The sequence below is a fragment of the Hipposideros armiger genome, unplaced genomic scaffold (genome assembly GCF_001890085.2).
Source record: "Hipposideros armiger isolate ML-2016 unplaced genomic scaffold, ASM189008v1 scaffold_87, whole genome shotgun sequence".
NCBI lineage: Eukaryota > Metazoa > Chordata > Mammalia > Chiroptera > Hipposideridae > Hipposideros > Hipposideros armiger.
This window is the reverse complement of record NW_017731437.1, coordinates 3,875,887-3,876,846: the sequence shown is the minus strand read 5'-3', so window position 1 is coordinate 3,876,846 and position 960 is coordinate 3,875,887.

Genomic DNA, 960 nt, shown 5'->3' with positions numbered 1-960 from the left:
CCCCCCCGCCCCAACCGGCCAGGTAATGGGAGGGTGATTTCTTAAGGAAAAGGAATCACAGCAGTAGTGACTATCACTGTGATTACCCGTATTGCTATGACTCCCAGGAATTCAGGGCGTACTCAGACGGGTGCAAAGGTAACTTAGGATCAGTGCCGCGCCCGCCGCGAGCGTGAGCCCTGTGGGCTGCTGTGCCTGCCGCCCCTTGCTCAGTGAGTGACAGCTCTTCTCCCCCAAGCATCCAGTGTGGCCGAAGCATGCTTTATTTTTCCACACTTGAGTGCAGTTTTTTTTCATAATAACAAAAGATCGAAGGCAAGGTAATTTTAATAGGCACTACCCAGAAAGCTGTATTTAAATTTGACATACAGATGAATATTTTTATTGAGGTGAGGTTGACATAACATAAAATTTACCATTTTAAGGTGAGCAATTCAATGGCTTTTAGTCCCTTCACAATGCTGTGCAGCCACCACCTCTATTTCTGAAACATTTCCATCGCCCCAAAAGGAAACCCTGTACCTATCAGCAGTCACTCCCCTTTCACCCCTCCCCCAGCCCCCGGCAACCACAAATCTGCTTTCTGTCTCTGTGGATTTGTCTATTCGGGATAGTTCACATAAATGAAATTATACAATATGTGGTCTTTTGTGTCTGGCTTTTTTCACTCACCATAATGTTTTCAAGGCCCATCCACATTGTAGCGTGTGTCAGTACTTCATTCATTTTTATGGCTGAATAAAATTCCATTATGTGGGTAGGCCACAGTTTGCTTATCCATTCATCTGTTGATGGACACTTGGGTTGTTTCCATCTTTTTGTTGTGATTAATGCTGCTATGAACATGTGTGTACATGCTTTTATTTGAATGTCCGCTAATTCTTTGGAGTACATACCTAGGAGTGGAATTGCTGGGTCATACGGTAAGTCTGTGTTTAGCTTTTTGAGGAACTGCCAACT